The 19,576-nt window shown below is 36.3% G+C and overlaps 1 long non-coding RNA gene across 1 annotated transcript in view; it reads right to left on the bottom strand.

Moving 5' to 3' along the window:
- The window catches only part of LOC127441433 (uncharacterized), a 114,396-nt gene that overhangs the window by 14,086 nt on the left and 80,734 nt on the right, over nt 1-19,576 (bottom strand). Inside the window, exon 2 of the long non-coding RNA XR_007897304.1 lies at nt 4,718-4,807. This is a non-coding gene — a long non-coding RNA (uncharacterized LOC127441433). The remainder of the gene's footprint in view (nt 1-4,717; nt 4,808-19,576) is intronic.

Below are 19,576 nucleotides of genomic sequence, written 5' to 3'. Positions count from 1 at the left end.
CCTCCCAAAGAGATGACATGAAAAGCAGAATGCAGAATTTCTTAATACTGAGTATTCAAGCCACTGAAATGCATCTAGCCAATTCTTACTGAAAGCTTTTTGCTGTGATCCACCGAGTAAAGGAATACAGCTGAAGCTTCACCTGCTTTGGGACTGTCTGCAACGTTCCTAGATCATCCCCTTCACTTTCTGCCCCTTTTTGTATTTCTTCTCCTAAAGTTTCTTCTCTTCTAGCTGATTCATCTGTGACATGGCAAAATGGCAAGCTTACCTCTATGATTGTTTTAATAAATAAATAACCTTCACTTCACAATATGATTTTTTTTGTGAGAATAAATACATAAATGAATAAAGATTCTCTATAATAACTAAAAACTCTTCACCCATTCATCATGCACATATTCAATTTTATACAACCTATTCTTACTTTATACAAACACGTACATACTGTACATAACACACACAAAACACAAGTAGAATTAAACATTGTTCAGCAACAAATTGCGGGATCGGGTATTATAGCTAAATTACAATGCAATCAGTAAGTTATACAGTAAGTTACAGATGTCTGAAGCAGCCACATCTTTCCATTGAAGTGCTGGCTGAGGCTGTTTTACTTTTTACTTTAAGAATTTTGAAAAGTCCATTTCAATTTTCAAATGAATCGAAGTACACACCTACGAACCATCTGTCTCTGGCAATCAAGCTTAAATCCAAAAGATCTAATCTCATTGGCTGGATCATTTGTAAATTCTTATCGATGGCTGGCCAGTTTACATGTCAGTCAGTACTTCTAATATCAGTGGGTGATTCTTGTCAGGAGTGAATGACAATGTAAGTAGACACTGTTAGATGTGCAGAGAGCAGATCTGCGGTTCTAATGGATATTATTTTACTGCGCATGAAAACTCAGTGATGAGTACAAGTAATAAAACATTCGGGGCTTTACTGAAAACATTAGGGGCTTAAGCCCCGGTAGCCCAGCCCTAGCGCCGCCCCCGGCTCAAACCCCACTTTAGCATGTTCCATTCTATTAAGCTTTATGAGCAGACTTGTTCTCATTACTGCCAATTAAAATTACTGTTTAGTTCAGTTTCACCAGTGGACCTACTATAAATATTTCACTAAACTTAATCCAATTCCAGAAGGAAAGTCCAAAAATCTCGCTACAGTTTCTCTGCGCGCGATCTGGAAACAGGAAGCACGTCACCACGGTCATAAAAAAACAAAAACAGAAATAGGAAAGAGCATGTAATGTTATATTATTGACTTTAAATTATGTTTTCCAAATTCAGTGCCTATTAAACTTCATTAGCAAAAGTTTCCTTACTATGATGCTGAAGTGTACAAGCGACGTTGTCACACCGTACGTTACTTTTCTCAGCGCTGGGCCGGATGGAACAATAACAGTAGTTTGTGGTTACTGAATAGGGCATTTTATGTAATAAAATCAGGTACCAATCCCTGTAGTAAAATTATATAAGCACAGTATTTAATGAACAAATGTCTGCAGTACGACAAAAACGTCCTAAGATTTGAATGCTGATCAACAAAGAATTCTGCTTTCAGGATTCAGGCCGGGAGGCGCCCCCTTCAGGAAGACATTTGTCTCTCACAGAAAACTATTTTTAGCCAAAGTTTCAATGAGCAAAATTATATATTCAATACATCAACAACTTTTATTAATTCAAAGAAAATTCAAAAGTTTAAGCTGGCAAGCCAAAAAAAATAGGACCCGATGAAATATGTTTTTTCCTAATTCTGCTTTTTTTTCCCCAAATTCTGTTTTCCATACAATTTTTTTCTGAATTCCATGTTTAAAAGATTAATTATTATTATTATCAAAAATGTACAGTACATTCAGTACAACAGCACACTTGCTTGTGAAATTTGCTTAAATATAATTATTCCTGATATAGTAGTAATAATAATAATAATAATAATATTTATAATCATAATAATAATAATAATAATAATTATTATTATTATTATTATTATTAAAATGAATATAACATTTTACTATGCAGTATTAATAGTATTAATATATTTTTGTCATAATTTAAACCAAACTTTTATTTTGATGGATCGCTGTGTCAGTTTCTGTGTCTGTTTGACAGAAGTTTCACACTTCTGGATAAGCAGTTCGCTATGTGGTCATTTGATTGTTACATCGTAAGAGGCTGCAGTTTCATTAAATAAATAGTCTAGAATGTGTTGCAAGCTTAGCATGAAATGAGCGTTATGAGAAGTCATAATGTGATGTTTTCAGTGGGTCATCACCTTCACACATCACTTTGAAGCATGCAACACAAGAGAACTGGATATTTCTTAAATGAAATCGCAGGCTGCTGTGGTTTAATAGTCAGACTAGGACACATGTACAACACATTTACAAAATCTGAAGATTTTGTGACAATGCAGTACTGGCCCGAAAGGGCGAAACTCTCACACTGGCCCCGGGCCAGCTGGCCATACTTACTATTGAACCATGTTAATAAATGTTTAATTAGGCATATATAGTTCTCACTTTAGATTAGGTCACGCAAAATGCTTAGCTAGCCATTAGTAAGTGCTTTATTACGACCTTTATTAAGCATTAATTTATTTAATAGTAAGTGTTCCTAAAACATTAATAAACACATTAAGCAGAAATGTGTATTACATATTTAATATCTTTATTAACTATGAATTTATGCTTTCTTAATGTTCTCATAAGCACTTCTTTACCACTGGTTTGCATCAACTAAAATACATGTTAGGTATGATTAACAACATTAAGGATAAAAAAAAAAAAAAAAAACATTATCAACTGCCCATTTATGAACTTATTAAACAATAATAAATAATTTGCTAAAGCGAATTAAACAAATAACATACGATTTATATGTAGCTTATTAATGTATTAATAATGTAGGAACAATAATTTATAAATGATCAATTAACTATATAAAAATGCTTTACAAATACTTTATACTGTGTAGCTATTATAAAGTGTTACTGAATGATTTTAATACAGTAACGTTCCAAGAGACAAAAATAGCAGAAAATATCCCGGCCGTGCAATTGTCACTTGGTTTGTGTGTGTGCAGATAATAATCAGACCAGACACTGGTATACAAACTCAAACTTGGCTTGTTTATTAGCCACTGTGGTCTGTGTGGATTCATCAAAGGTTGGGTTTTAATGAATGAATTGTCTGTGAAATCATTCCTCTCAGTCTCAAGTTCAGCACGGACTGACAACAAGCATGTTAAACCATAGCAGAAAGCTAATGTCTATGTTACGTTCTTCTGGACATCAGTTTTTAAAATAAAAGTCCCAAACTGAATTAACTTATTTTGAAATTAATACAAACATGAATTACAGTGTTAAAATAAAATATTTTCCAACAAATTATTTTAGGATATTTCACAATTTGGTGAAAGTAACTTTATATTCATTGCTTTTAAGAAAAAAATACAAATAATTTAGAAGAATTTTTATATCTGCTAAATAGCTAATGTAAAACTGTGTGTATCATATTCAGTCTACGTGCAGTTTGGAGCAAAAAAAACAACTAAGTTTGTGATCTCTGGAATAGAAGGTCCTTTTTTATTCCAATAAATGAATTTATTCCGAAGTTCTGCTTGCTCCAATGACATCATTTTAGGATTATCGTTTCACAAATCGCATTTTCCAACAACGTATCGCATATTGCACTTTTCCTCCATATCATGCAGCCCTAAAAAGCATCATAAAAACAAAGTAGTCGATACGACTAGTGCATTATACACTTCTGAAGTCTTCTAAAACCACCTGAAAGCTGGTGTGAGGAACAGATAGAAATTTAACCTGTTAGTCACTGAAGATCTTCCACACTAGCTCTCCTTAGTACGTTCATGGAAGAAATAGCGATGTCCGGGACGTGAACGAATCGGTCAAGTTGGACCTTTTCAATGAATCTGTTGATCCAGTTCATAAAACAAGTTCGTATGATTAATTTACGAATCAGAAAGAAGATTTTTAGGTAATGTTGTTCTGCTCAAAGCTATTTTTGGATGGCTTGGAATATAGCTCATGAGTCGTATGGACCACTTTTATTATTATTTTACTGTGCTATTGCATCTATTAATTTTGAAGTTCACATTTCTTCAAAAATGTCTGCTTTTGTGTTCCACAGAAAAAAAAAGTAATACGAAGAATAACATAGAATTGTCATTTCTGGGTAAACTGTTACTTTTAAAGGCATGCACACAAACGTACTCATTCACACTGTGGGATTAGCCAGTCTTTAGAAATGATTACAAGTGCTTCGCTCACGTTGAGTGTTGCTTTCATTTTCCTACAAATTGGTGGTGGGTTAGAGTTTAATATGGAAAACCCATAGCTTTTCTCTAAGTGTCAGAGGGGTTAATTCCTCATGAAAAGAATGTCACACTATGATGTTAATTCTCAGAATTGCTCATGTGCTGAGGTTTCAGATGTGTGAAGGAGAGCACAGGAAATGCTGGGTATTTTTGATGAACTAGGCCCCAAAGAGTTCATCTGTTCTACCACACAATTTCACTCTTTGTTTTTTCACTCGTCGTTGAGAGACCTGAGGTTTCTTGTAATTGAACGCCCAATAGAGGAAAACTACAAAGGATCGCTTTCTATAACGACAGAGCCATGAAAGTTTCCTCCGGGGTGACAGAAATAGAGTAGGTTCATGAGTGTGCCACTGCATAGGGTGATTTACCTCAGACTCAAGCTTAGGAAAAAGGATGAGCTTCATTTAGAAGATTACGATGACTTGTCTTTTTGGGACTGCTCACATCCTTCTCATGCCCTACAAAGAAAAACAAAAACAAAAAACAGGTATTTAGTTGGTAAATAAGCATATTTTACTCAGTTCTTATCATATGTTTCTGGTCCTGTAACTTCAAAAAGTAGAGTGTAATTGAATCATTATTAGTTCCTGTCATGGGTTTGATTATGTGCAACTTGAATGCACAGTTGTTTTGGATTAAAATATCTGCTAACTGCATAAATGTAATGTTATGGCATTTATGTTAAATGTTATAAAGAATTTCATCCTGTAAAGAAGCTCTGAACTCAGTGACCTCAGAGCAAGCAGATGCTGCACAGTGATCTCACACAGGAAATACAACCTGTTAACTACTAGCTTGGTTTCTGACCTGCCATTTAAGTCCTACAGCAGTTTCATTTCATTTTCTTCTCTTGGTGACCTGTTTGTCATTCTAACACCAGAAACCTACTGGGCACTGGTCATTAGCCCGTAGTGCTATGCAACCTGCTGTACCTCTCTCAAGATTCAAGAATCAAGTAGCTTTACATTGACAAAGCATTTGTAACATGACACATACAGTATACATACACAACTCTCTGCTGCCGATCTCCATGCTCTCAGCATACAATTTATTTGTGTGGTCTTAGCACAATCCTCTTGGTTGTTTTTCTATTCCAGACAATTACAAATTAGGAGCATGTTTACAGTAGCTGGGTCCACTCTCAATAAAAACTCAACCAAACTATTGCTTTTCTGCAAGGAACTTGATTGTTATCTCTGCTATCCTGTGCTAGAGGCCAGGTAAAAGGTTAAATTGACTTTGATGACCAAAATAATAACCAACTTTCCATATTAAGATGATCAAAAACAAAAACAACACCACCACCACTGTTTATTCTTTTATTGTAGTAAAAATGAAAATAAGAAAATAACTTTTGTATAAATGCTAGCTGTCTAAATGCCCCTCCATGACAAATTACAAAATATAACACAGGGCCTACTAGTCTAACTCAAATCAAACATGTATCAAATATTGTGGATAATCCAAAACAACTCTACAAAACTATTAGTTCCTGCATGCTGTGCATTTGTAAAAAAAAAAAAAAGATTGAAAGTGGATATTAACCAAATAACCAATTACCAAATAACACCACAATTAACCAAAACCACATTTCGTATTATGTGTGTACATACTACATACAAAGAAAATAACCACTCACAGCGGAGATATAGATTACCTCAAAGGTGTGACTACCAGTCAAAATGTGCAATATTTAACTATTATGGCCTGTTTTAAAGCTGTTTGTGTACACTGATTAGATTTCCTTATGCTGTCCATTTAAAGAACATAAAGCATTGCCGAAAACAGACAGATGGAAGAGCATGTGACTCAGATTCTTGTGTGATTAAAAATATATTCTGAGAAGTCCTCAGCTCAAGTCTAAAAGTCAAGGACAGGATGTGTAGTCACCCATTAATGTATAATCAAATCTTAAGATCTTTTCAAGAGAATTCAAGCTTAATATCAGAACCCCATAATAATTCACACAAATGTTAAGCCTGATTTATTCTACGGAAGAAGCCAAACTCCCACCCAAGGCAAACAAAGCCTGCGTTTATACTACGTGTGACATTGTTTTAAAATTAGTTTATGGTGATGTCACAGTGTTTAATGTACTGTTCCAGCTACAAGTAAAGCCGATAATGCAGGTTGTTAGCACTGTCGCTTCTTTGCTTTATTAAACTTGTCACGGCCCCTTCCACTTTTAAAAACTCCAATCTCTCTCTTTACTCATTTGTTGTGGTTGCGCTGTCTTTGTAGAATTTGGGTTGCAAATCATGTAGAAAAGTATACTTCTGCACAATCTCTGAGACGGGCTTCGCAGTTATCCATTTTAACGACAGTAACCTAGGTACAGTAACAACAACTCAGCTGGAACGAGCAACGTAAATAAAAAAATAAAAAAGTCACGTCCAAACCATACCCACGAGTAGTTTTAACCAATCATCAATGCTCTTTGACAAGGTCGAACTGGGAAGAGAAATCAGCCCTGGATTTGACAAAAGTTGTTGTCTGTCTTGTGTTTCATTGTCTTTGTGTGAGTGCACGGTTTCAGTTGAATTCCCTGCCGTGCTCTCTTCAGTCTGTCTTGTTTCATGTCCAGAACATGGTGTCTGGATCCTGACTTCTTGTCTGGTTCAGTTTCGGTCTGTATCTGGACACTCTTGCAACTTGTAGGCGAACTATGCAAAGCCTATTTGCGCAGTAAATATAAATTAGCCTCTAAGCGGTTATGATGCGGTTTCAGGCTTGCATGATCTACATTTTAGGTTTGGTGCAGCGTCAAATGAAAAATTAAATCTCAGCAGATTGTTTCACAGCTAAAGGTGAAGCGTGAGCAGAGAAGGATATGACAAGGTAATGAAAAAGTGGGTATTGTCTGGGGATAAATAAACAGTGTTTCTATGGGTGCTTCTCATTTCTTAAATTGAGAAATGCAGAAATTCTCCTCCCCTTCACATCTGACACAATATTTTAATTAATGTTTTACCTTTCCGGTTTAAATAAACTATAACTCTCACATACTTCAACAGTGCATCTTGTATTACTAGATTTATTATGAAAATATCAATTAATCGAGTTTCAAAAATATAACGGCATGCACTCCATTGTAATGCAGCTGTGCGGAGTCCGCTTTCTGAAGTGACACGCGAGTGAGAAGGACATTCCATTTTACAAAGCAATGTTTCTTCGATTCCTCCATACTCGTTTCCTTTCCTTGCATCCTTTCTTCATTTCCTGAAAGGGAGGAGCTAGGAAGAAAGGAAAGAAAGCAAGGAAAGGAAATAAGGATGCATTATTTCAGAAATGAGATGCATTGTGTGTTACAGTATGGTTTTCATGAAACAGTAAAGGTGAATTGTGTAATGTGTTTGGGTGTTAAAATACTGTACTTTCTCCTATCCCAGTTGAATGTGCAGAGACAGTTATAAGTAAGCCATTAAGTAGTTTGATTTCCCAAAGTTTGTAGGCACAATGGCAAACTCAAAACAAATTCAGGCTCAAACAATGGCGTGTTTGAGGCATGGCAAAAGATATGGGGAGGGTAGTAGGATTATTTTGGAAAATCAGAGCAGAAACACTTTTTTTTTTTTTTTTTTTTGGCAATTCCATTTGGTGATGCATATAAATTACACACTTCACCTTCAACACATCAGTTACTACAGCAGCATTCTGAAATACTCTTTCAAATAAACACACAGCCATGTATACACAAAACACACAGGTAGCAGACTCTGAACTAGTGCAGCAGGCAAAAGCAAACACGGCATACTGTGAGAAAAAGGGATGAGAGCCAAACCAGACTAGTAGGAACCTTATGGCAACCAAACGCGCACACAGCCAACAATGCCTGGCACTGTCAACTAGACTGAATTCTGCCAAAGAGGTCTCGCCATGCCAGCACCAAAGCAGGTCTCACATACAGCGAGGACTGCATATAGAGCAGGTGTGAATTGCAGCGTAACAGGAAAGATCACGGGCATGAAAAAAAAAACAATCCAGACTCACCTCAGAGTGTGAAGAGAGCTCTAAAGTGCAGTGAATGAGTCAGAATCAGAGAGGTGTTTCTCAACGCTCTGATACTCACTGGACTTTTTCATGTGGGAGGAGATGAGAACTGCCCCTTCTCTTGATGAGAGTGGATTCCCCAACACTGAACGTAAACATCTTTACATAATGGTAAAAGAACATGTAAATTAGATTTGTATATTTTCTGAAGAAAATCAATAGCCTTTGCAAAACACAAAGCCATGTTGCATGTTGTGGGTGGCAGCCAAGGCATTCCGATATGGTTGTTAAGATGTTTGAGTGTTTATGGTTATAAATAAATGTAAATTTTATAAACAATTCATCCTAATCCATACCCCAACCAAAACCTGCCAATCCATGGTGCAAAAATGTAATCTTAGAAGGAAAATGCAATCATTGCTGACGTGAACATGATTACTTCCTGGTTTCCATGAGACCAGTAGAAACAGTTCTGAGTAACAGATCAATATTTAATTTCTTTAACTATAAATTCTCCTCCCTGCCCAGTAGGTGGGGATATGCATGAACAATGCAAATCTCCAAAAACAAAAGAAGAAAAATGTGAAAATGAAGATTGATATAAAAAAACTAAAATATTAATCTGTTTCTCATCCAGACTTATCACTTATCATATCACTTTCAGAAGACATGGATTTAACCTTTGGAGTTGCATGGATTACTTTTATGCTGCCGTTGTGTGCTTTTGGAGCTTTAAAATGTTGGTACCCATTTACTTGCATTCTATGGACCTACAGAGCTGAGATGTTCTTCTAAAAACCTTTGTTTGTGTTCAGCAGAAGAAAGAAAGTCATACACATCTGGGATAGCATGAGGATGAGTAAATGATGAGAAAATGTTCATTTTTGGGTGAACTATTTCTTTAATGCAAAGATGTCTGATGGGAGATGGCTCTTGTAAGTGACACCCTGTCCATACCAAACACAAGCAGTGCATTGCATCAAAAGCAATAAAACCCACTAAAATCAAAGATGCCATCTGCACTGGAAGTGTCCGTTGTGGCGCGTCGCGCCGACAGTAAACCGGTGTCCAGCTCCATTTTGTTGGCACTGCTACTGCCAACAACACAAAAAAATGGTTTAGAATGTTCACATCGCCCGGAGTAGACTGGGTGTTGTTACTCAGCAAAATGGGGTCAATGTCAGGGTACCATTCGGTAGCAACATGTCGAGTTTCCGTGCGATCATGTTGAAGTCTCCATGACATTATTGTGATCCCTACATATGGCTTGAGTTACTGCATCATTGCAAGTTTATAAGAGCATTTTCACCCATTTCCCATCCACCAGGCAGGGAAATCCCAAGTCCGAAAAGTATTAGCCCATTCATATGTGAGGTATAAATTCGGCGTGACAAGTTTTGCAAAGAAGTCTAATACTTAAGTTTTAGGGATTTGAACAAACCCCTAACCTATGACGAATAATAATAATATTGCATGCCTTAGCACCACTAATGAGGATATTGTCATTATATATACAAAAACAGTATTACTTCACTCTGTAAAAGTGCAGCCGCACAGAGAAAAAGCAAAATAGTACAGTCATAAAAGTTTTATTAGTCTTATTAAAAATAATTCTGCAGTTCACTTATGCACTCAGGTTTCTTAATAAAAGAAATGTAGCTAAACAGTGCCATAGGTTTTAAAAGTATTCCATGGGAACCCGATTTTTGATCATCAACGTTCAGCCAAAGCTTATGAAAATGTTCTTTTCTCAAACAAATAAAAACCCATCAACCTAGCATAGGTTGATCTTATCAAATGATGGGCCTCTGTTGGTCTGTATGTAGGTTTGTTTTACTTTAAAACAAATGTAATCTCTTAACTCATCTCTACACGGCTTGCACATTGCACAGCCTTTATTTATATGTAAGTTTATGGAGAGAAACTAAAATTGAAACTAGAGTTGACTGTTATAGAAGTACCACCAGCATTCTAATTCAGCCTAGAACAAGCAGAAATGGTTTTCACCATTTACATGTGACATAATGTGCTCACATTCATTAATCTTATCAGAAAGTTTCACTGACAAAACGCATGGTATAATACTAAATAAACTGTGCTCAATTGCATTACTGGGGATTCTTCTTTGTTGACCTCTGACACCAGTAATCCTTCCCTGACAACAGCATTTTGTCAGAGCATGACCCACACAACAGGGTTTAAACCCTCTTGGGATGGAACTGCTTTCAGTGCTATTTTTGGGAAAACCCCTCTAAAAAGACAGCCAGGCTACAGTTAGTCCTACTAAAGGATCAGCTTTCTGAAACAACAAGGAAAGTGATGGGTAAATCAAATGTGCCTAATTTCAGATAGCATTAAACCAAACTAATTCACATAACTACTAGACTAGTTGCAAAAACAAACAAAGGCTCAAAAAATTGCCAGTGTATCATTATACTGAAACATCAAAATGGGAAAAAGTGTGTGGGTTTAACCCACAGAGAGAGAGTCACTAGGACAGCAGGGAGGAGTATTTAAGGGCTCTCCCACACCGAGGCTCATTTGCTTCACAATGGGGCTGGTTGGTTCACATCACATAATGCCCTCAAGTTTGGCACATTACAATAGATTGTGTGTGACAAGAGTGTAAGCATGTGATATACATAAACAATATGTATGACTTCTGAAATTGACTTCATGTAATTTTTATGTTGCATATTTAAGCATATTATTTTTACATTTAATAAAGTATATTTTATCCCCATATTAACTTCTTAAATTGAAAATTAATAATAGATAAAACTCTTGAATAATCATATTAAGATCTACTGGTGGTGGCTGAGGAGAGTCCCCTGTTCTCCATTTAATGTGCTTTGAGTGTAGAGTCAGAAAAGCGATTTAAGTGTAAAATTAATTCAAATATCTAAATGTGTTGTTTATTTTCATCAAATTAAGTAATATTTCCATTTCAAATGTTTAATCGTACAACATAATATCAACATGAAAATAGCACGTTATGACTCCAGCTCCAGTCATGATCACACACAGGCGACGTCAACGTAAACTCAAATTAGGAGATTCATCCGCCAGAAGAGCAGTGCCAAAACAAGACAATGTATTCTTCTGCAAATTGCTATCTAATGCTATTATTAGGGGTACACAGATACTAATTTTTCTGTAACTACGCATTTCATCTTAAAATAGAGTAGAAAAAAATAGAGAAGAATTACATAAATTTGTAGCCTATTAAGAAAAGCTTTATTGTTATTGTTAACTACTAGGGCACATCATGGAGACTGGACTTATTATTTTAGCGTCTCTTCTGTCCAATACACGTGACATCCTACGCCTACTTAAGCATGCATACAAATGGAAATCAATTCATTGCACACAAAGTCAAAGAGGTCTAAAATACGATTTCACACTAGCAGCCACAGGTGTTGTACGATGAGTACTGAAACTGAAAAGCGAATGTAATACAGGGAGCACCAGGAGCGGAAGAGAGAGACGTGCCTTTTCAAAGCAAGAGATCGAATGTCCATTTGAAGCGCGAGAGTGATCTGCCTTGACCATGTGAAAGAAAATTTAAGTTTACAGAGGTTTAATAATAGTGCCATATTAATCTACTATATATAATGCTGAACAATGTATAATAATGCTATGGGGAAATATAATCCTAATGGCAAATGTCATGTATAACTGGATTTCATCAGCAACTATTTATTATTTTAACTGGATAAGCATGCACTTCCGTTAAATATGTATTTTCGAAAATAATTTTTAGATGTAATTAGGGACAATATTATTTTAGAAAAATACAATTGAAATTTGAAATATTTTAAATGTATATAATCAGTGAGTGTGTAAGAAGCATGTTTCTCTAACAAATTCTGTATTTTCAGAAAGTAGAATTATTAGTTAATATATGACCATATAAGTCATTTGGACTACTTTAATGGTGCCTTTATGCTTCTTTAATGTCTCTTTGAATCTTGACAGAATAGGCTATGAGCTCTGGAAAATGCTCTTTATTAATATGCTAATGACCAAGAGAGGAATTACTTCACTTCATGGAGATGTGGACTTTAATGTGCAAAATTTTTTTCTCTTTCAGCCGAAAACCGAAAATAGCAATTTTGGCCATTTTCGTCCAGAAAACAGTCTTTTAGTAAAAAACACACTTTTTAACTACATCTTGGTTACCACAGTACAAACCAGATGAGGGCTGAAATATTTGCAAGAGTTTACTGTTCCTCTGTGCTGATCTCGAGGAATTTGTTACAGTGCTGCGGAGAGGCACATATCTTTTTCATTTTAAAAGGGATCAGGGCAACATGTTCAGAACCAGCCCTGATGGCAAAAAAAAAAAAAAAAGCCCAAAGAAAACAGTTAGTGCTTATACAACTATTTAATTTATTGTGTTATCACTCTCTCCAGAACTCCTCTGAATAGAAGTATACAGCTACATTTTATTGGCAATTTTACCGTCATTAATTAGTATAATTAGCTATGGACTTTGTCAACAAGACTACCTACAAGAGCACTTTCAAGGGCACTATCAAGAGCCTAAAGCATTTAAAAAGAAAGACATCCTTTTAAACATGAAAATGTTCAAGACAAACAGTTTATTCTAAGCAAATAGAACATACAGAGACCTTATTGTTCTGTCAATCCACAAATAGATGATTTGGCCTGGCAGTTATTCTTCAGTTATACTTCAGTCTTGAGGCAATAACCGGCAACAATATTGGCACACAGGTCAGGTGACGGCATCTACATGTGACTCATGCAAGGTTGGCATCGGCCCACCAGCTGTTGAATAACTACGTGAAATTTGAGAAAGTCACAAAGCCATGAAAATCCTGTTTTCCCAGATTTACTGCTGAGGGGTCATTGACAAATAGTTCAGCTGTTTGATATGGCTCAAATTGGGGATTGGAGAGCAGGATCTTATCTGAATATTTAAATCATTATTCACAGCATTTTGTGTTTACCAGAAGTGCTGCCCTTTTGATTATTAATGTAAAACTTTCCTGTGGGATCTGAAATATTTTAATTGCTCCATTTGTGATCATGTTTGAAAGGTAATTACCCAGCAATGCTAATATCTAAGAATCCTCCTTCGGCATAATTTATCATGGTAAAGCATAGAAAGAGACTGTAATTTAAATGGCTTTCCCTAAAATGTGTGGGACAGTGTGCTGTGGATTTTTCAGTCAGTCTGTGGTTTGATATCAGCGAGGCAAGCCATGACTATTTGGTCATCTTATGTCATTCATATCTATTAAGTAGTGTTTATGAAACACTCTGACAGACAGTTTGACATCATCAGCAAATCAAACTGCAATGTTCAAATGACCCAGTTGAATCAATAACCTGAACCATTCAGATAAATACAGGGAAAGTCCTGTTATCAACCTGATCAAGAAATTTGTCAGAACATAACGTTCAGGGTTCATACAGTCATGATTAAAGTACCTTCAGGAGTCTTTAAGCACTAGTTTAAACTTTCAAAGATGAAACATAAACCAAGCTACTTGACCAGCTTCACTAAACTACTGATTAACATCTTTGCAATTCTTATTTGATTCAGAAAACACATTGCATATAATACAGCACGATACAGAGAATATTATAAGAGCTACAGTACATCAACGTCCCATTAAAGCAAGTCAGGTCACTCAATGGCCATGTTCATGAGACCTCCGGGCAGCCTGCAGGATGCTATTTTCTACATGTATAGCTCCTATCTACTTGAATGGGGAAAGACCGAAATCTCAGAAACGGTCAAGATTACCAGCAAATAAATAAAATCTGACTACAATTGGATCATAAATTGTGCTTCTTTAGCTCAGATTACGTTTTTAAAAAAAAAATAATAATAAAATAAATAAATAATAATAATTTCAGGTTTTAATGAAAACTGACATTTACATTTATTCATTTGGCAGACGCTTTTATCCAAAGTGACTTACAAAAGAGGAATAATACAACAGGCGATTCATCTTGAGACATCAGTACAAAAAGTGCTGCATTACAAAGTTTAAATTGCATCAGAAAAAGATAGATTACTAATCTACTAAAACAGATTAGAGTGCAACAAGATAAATAAATTAATATATTATTTTTTTTATTACTGTAATTACTATCATTATTATTATTATTATTATTATTATTATTATTATTATGAGTGTATGGTTAAGTGCTAATGGAAAAGATGTGTCTTCAGCTATTTTTTGAAGACCAACAGTGTATCTGCTTTACAGATGGAGTTGGGAAGGTTGTTCCACCACCGAGGTACAGTGAAGCCGATTATTTTGCTGGTGTTTCAGAGTGTAAATCTACATGATCGTGCTGTCTTTGAGATGTGGTTGATGAAACTGAGTTGGTTGTCAATGGTTACCCCTAGATTTCTGACCGTTTTTGGAAGGTGTTATTGTGGATGAACCTAGCTGAATGGTGATGTTGTGCTCAACAGCAGGGTTGGCTGGAACAACGAGGAGCTCATTTTCGCTAGGTTGAGTTGCAGGTGGTGATCCTTCATCCAGGCTGAGATGTCTATCAAAGAGGCTGAGATTTGACCCGATATTGAGGGGTCATCAGGTAACAGGCGATGTCTCTATCAAAAAGCTCTTTTACACAAAGGCGGGACTTCCATTACTATAGCCACAATATTCAGTGTTATGATTTCTCCTTTACATAAGTATTATTCTATATACAGTCTCTGCCTACATTCACTTTACAGACTTCAGTGATCCATTTCCAATTGTTTGCTCAGATCTGATCTATTTGCTTTGACTGATCCCATTTGTTTTTAAGTTACCCATATCTGTCATTTACATTGTATTCAAGCGACTTACACTGCACTCATGTTACATTTGGCCAGTTGTGTGTTCTCTGAGACTCCAACCCATAACGTTGCTGTTACAAGTGCCATGTTCTACCAGTTGAGCTATGGGAACGAGTGCATGTTTTAAATCAATACTCTGCTGCCCAGTTCTCCTAATGTCAGATTTGACATAGGTGTTTTTAAAGAGAGTATATGAAAGTATAGTAATAACACACCGAATCGATTTTTACTCAATGGCTTTCAGAACTTATATCACAAAGATGTGTTTGCAGTACTTAAACATCTGAGTCTCAAATTCACTCAACACTTCAAGCTTTTTAAGGACCTTGTGGGAACGCTGCGTTCTCAGTACGCTAGCGAGAGAGTCCACATTAAGCAACGTTTTAGTGCCACATCAAAAAATAAAAAGAGCGTGAGCACAACCAACCTCAAATGTGAAATAAGAGCCCCAGCGAGCAAAATCAGAATTTCATTCAAGCATAAACAATTACTGCGGATTTGGCATTCAACAGAATGATTGTAGACACCTGGATTCCAAACCAGCTTAAATTAGCCTGAGTAGTTTTGGATGTGTGCCAGGCCAAGCCTATCTGGGTGAGGTAAAACCAGAGAGAAAGTTTTACCTTGTGATAACAAGAGAACCTGCTTACTCTGAGGATACAGACAGGCATACTGATTATGCAGATGCTGCACAGTAAACATAGATCACTATCAGCTGCTGACAGAGGAGGTTTTACTGCCGCAACTGTGCGCACAGCCAGGGGAAACAAACCCTCAGAGTGACAGGGCTGGAAGACCCTCTGTAGGATATTTAATTCCCTCATCTCGCAAGAGCCACACTGATGAGAGGATAATTGTGTACATCACGAACAAAATAAAATGTGTGTTTGGGGCTTTTCAAATGCGCTTAACCCTGGGTTAACATTAGGGATGGGAATTGTAAGGAATTTAACAATTCTGGTTCAGATTCAGATTCCTTAAAATTATTTTGGTTCCTTAATGGCTCCATTAACGATTCTTTTAGTACTTTTGAGGCAGATATATACAGTGCATTGATGAAGTATTCAGACCCCTTCATTTCTTTCACATTTTGTTATGTTGCAGCCTTATGCTAAAATGCGTTAAATTATTTATTTATTTTTTCACATCAATCTACACTCCATACTCCATAACGACAAAGCAAAAAACAGATTTCTGTTAACTTTGCAAATTTATTAAAAATAAAAAAACTAAAATATCACATTGACATAAATATTCAGACCCTTTGCTACGACACTTGAAATTTAGCTCAGGTGCATCCCATTTCTCTGGACCATCTTTGTGATGTTTCTACACTTTGATTTGGAAAGGCACACACCTGTCTATATAAGGTATCACAGCTGAAAATGCATATCAGAGCAAAAATCAAACCATGAGGTGAAAGGAACTGCCTGCAGAGCTCAGAGACATGATTTTGTCACTTGATTGTGTCAAGGCACAGATCTGGGGTTACAGGCTACAAAAAAATGTATGCTGCATTGAAAGTTCCCAAGAGCACATTGGCCTCCATAATTCTTAAATGGAAGAAGTCTGGAACAACCAGGACTCTTTCTAGAGCTGGCCGCCCAGCCAAATTGAGCAAGTGGGGGAGAAGGGCCTTGATACGAGAGGTGACCAAGAACCTGATGGTCACTCTGGTTGAGCTCCAGAGATCATGTGTGGAGATGGGAGAAGCTTGCAGAAGGACAACCTTCACTGCAACACTCCATCGATCTGGGGTTTATGGCAGAGTGGCCAAATGGAAGACTCCCCTCAGTGCAAGACACACGAAAGCTCGCTTGGAATTTGCAAAAAAGCACCTAAAGGACTCTCAGACTGTGAGAAACAAGATTCTCTGGTCTGATGAAATGAAGATTGAACTGTTTGGCCTCAATTCCAAGCATCACGTCTGGAGGAAACCAGGCACCGCTCATCACCTGTGCAATAGCATCATACTGTGGAGGTGTTTTTCGGCAGCAGGGACTGGGGGACTGGTCAGGGTTGAAGGAAAGCTGAACACCGCAAAATACAGAGATATCCTTAATGAAAATCTGGCCCAGAGAGCTCAAGACCTCAGACTGGGTCGAAAGTTTACCTTCCAACAGGACAATGACCCGAAGCACACAGCCAAGACAATGCAAGAGTGTCTTAAGGACCACTCTATGAATGTCCTTGAGTGTCCCAGTCAGAGCCCAGACCTGAACCCAATTGAACATCTCTGGAGAGACCAGAAAATGGCTGTCCACTGACGGTCCCCATCCAACCTGACAGAGCTTGAGAGGATCTGCAGAGAAGAATGGAAGAAAATCCCCAAATCCAGTTGTGCGAAGCTTGACGCATCATACCCAAAAAGACTTGAGGCTGTAATCACTGCCAAAGGTGCTTCAACTAAGTACCGAGTTTAGGGTTTGAATGCTTATGTCAATGTGATATTTCAGTTTTTTCTTTTTAATACATTTGCAAAGTTATCAAAAACCTGTTTTTTTGCTTTGTCATTATGGGATATGGAGTGTATATTGACGTGAAAAAAATAATGAAAGCATTTTAGCATAAGGCTGCAACATAAAATGTGATAAAATGAAGGGGTCTGAATACTTTCTGAATGCACTGTATATATATATATTTATGAGATAATTTCATATTTTTTTCAGGGGCTGAGGTTATCCACTATCCACAACTCCCCAACACCCCCCGGCCATTAATCTATATAAATATTCATGCAAACCAAAACAAGTACAAAGATGTTCAAAATTAATGCAAAACAAAATTAAAATAAAATAAATAAATAAATAAATAATAATAATAATAATAATAATAATAATAATAATAATAATAAGAGCATGCCTATATTTATAGTTTCTAGCCTTTCATCATTCACCCATTAAATCAGATAGTGCTTACTTATGTAGGGCGGTTTGGTGGCATGCTCCCCTTGAGATTATTATTTTTAATTTTTTTAACAATATGATTCTGGTGACTTTTGAAGCAGCATTCTTATATTTTCAAAGCATCTCTAGACAAAGGATTCATATGAAGTTGTTGAAGTTTCTCACAGTGATCAAATAAGTAGCCAACTGTGACAATACCATGGTAAAGTGATGGTAATGTTATTTTGATATATTGTATATTCCATAGTACTTAAATGATAAGTATCTGAAGTATCTCACTCTGAGTGATTTTTATATCGTCTAAGCATCTGGAACCTTTTGAATGAAACTTATTTAAATTAGCACCTTATTGGGACTAATTATTAGGACTTATAAGGACTAGTTACTTATTATAGGACTAGTTATTGTACCCATGAATAGACCACTTTACTGAATGTGCTCATTAGGTCTGCACCTAACAATTATTATTTTTTAATCGATTAATCTAACGATTCTTTTTCCGATTAGTCGCTTAATCTAACGACTAATTAGCAGATTATTCTAAAGATTTTTTATAATTATTACTTGATTAATATAACAATTAATTAACCCAAAATAAATATACAAAACTTGTCTCATTAATATTTCAATATTTTATTAAATCATCTTCTCTTAAACACAAACAAATGTACAAGAAACAAAGTGTGCACTGCAGGGCATTATTCTTCAAAAATTTTGAATGCAAACTTTATTACAGTGAAAAAGATACTCTATTAGCATCTATTACATAAATATATATAAATAATTCTTTTGAATGTCCATGTACTAAAATAAAATATTTGATGCCATGAGTGTACCTTCATTAACTATTATTATTATTTTGAATGGCCATGGAAAATGAAGCAATGTGATAATTTTACCTGGTCGCAAAAAGTAGTCCGTTAATTTACCTGATGAACTTTCACCTTTTGCTGACCGTTTATGCTTCGCAGAGCTAATGTGTGCTTCAAAATCACTTGCACCTTAATTAGCAACTGACACATAAGTGCCAGCTTTACATGTCATACATTCTGCTTCCCAAGGATCTTGACCTGGATGAAAGCATGGGAATTTTTTGTGCAAATTTTCTGTAAATTCGCACTTTCATTTGAGCATTGTTTCCACTCAGCTGTCATTTGCTCCTACTGTCAAGCAACTGTTTGATGCTGAACACAACAGCGCTTTACGCGTTCACGGAGAGATTAACAGGCAGGAATTTGGCCAATAGTTGCTGCAAGCCTCTTATAATTGACCAACTGGTGTGCGAGAAGGCGGGACTTACAAAGAGGGGTTAAAGCAATGCAAATATGCGCGCACACACAATGAAATATTAGACCAGATGCGCATCATAATGCAACTAAAGACGAATCCCGGAAATTTTCGCAAATGTAGAAATCCCGGCCGGACGCTTTTTTAAGGTCCAAAAAAGAGGACATGTCCGGGAAAAAGAGGACGTATGGTCATCCTACATTAGCAGCGGTGCA

Source organism: Myxocyprinus asiaticus, chromosome 5, assembly GCF_019703515.2.
Source record: "Myxocyprinus asiaticus isolate MX2 ecotype Aquarium Trade chromosome 5, UBuf_Myxa_2, whole genome shotgun sequence".
Taxonomy (NCBI): domain Eukaryota; kingdom Metazoa; phylum Chordata; class Actinopteri; order Cypriniformes; family Catostomidae; genus Myxocyprinus; species Myxocyprinus asiaticus.
The sequence above is the reverse complement of the archived record's forward strand: the minus strand, read 5'-3'. Positions and strand labels throughout refer to the sequence as shown.